The sequence below is a fragment of the Octopus bimaculoides genome, chromosome 7 (genome assembly GCF_046866305.1).
Source record: "Octopus bimaculoides isolate indiv1 chromosome 7, ASM4686630v1, whole genome shotgun sequence".
NCBI lineage: Eukaryota > Metazoa > Mollusca > Cephalopoda > Octopoda > Octopodidae > Octopus > Octopus bimaculoides.
In genome coordinates, this window is record NC_142934.1 from 60,549,786 (window position 1) to 60,550,101 (window position 316).

The 316-nt window shown below is 31.6% G+C and overlaps 1 protein-coding gene across 1 annotated transcript in view; it reads left to right on the forward strand.

Annotated features, from left to right (window-relative positions):
• The first annotated feature begins 255 nt into the window (after nt 1-255).
• The window catches only part of LOC106867699 (ganglioside GM2 activator), a 66,877-nt gene continuing 66,816 nt past the window's right edge, over nt 256-316 (forward strand). The window contains exon 1 of the mRNA XM_089355378.1: nt 256-316. This exon is cut by the window's right edge and continues 169 nt beyond it. The gene's annotated coding sequence lies outside the window, so the exon portion shown is untranslated.

Sequence of the window (316 nt, forward strand, 5' to 3'; positions counted from 1 at the left end):
TGAACGCTTCGAACCTTTTTGAAATTCCTGATTTTTCTTACTCTGTACGTTATTACTGTGCCTTTTTTTCTCTTTTTTCTTCTTTTCGTCTTCTCTTCTTTTCTTCTCCTTTTCTTTCCTTTTCTCCCTTCTAAAATCTACATGTTTCTTTATTCTCTCTCTGTTTATTTTCTCTTGTTCCTTTCTTTCTATTTTTCTCTTATTCCTTTCTTTTAATTTTTCAATAGCAAAATTCAAAAAATTGCCAAAATGGCTTCACAAAAATTAACAATTTCTGTTTCCCGGCACCAGGAAACAACACAGTTCCACAAACGTT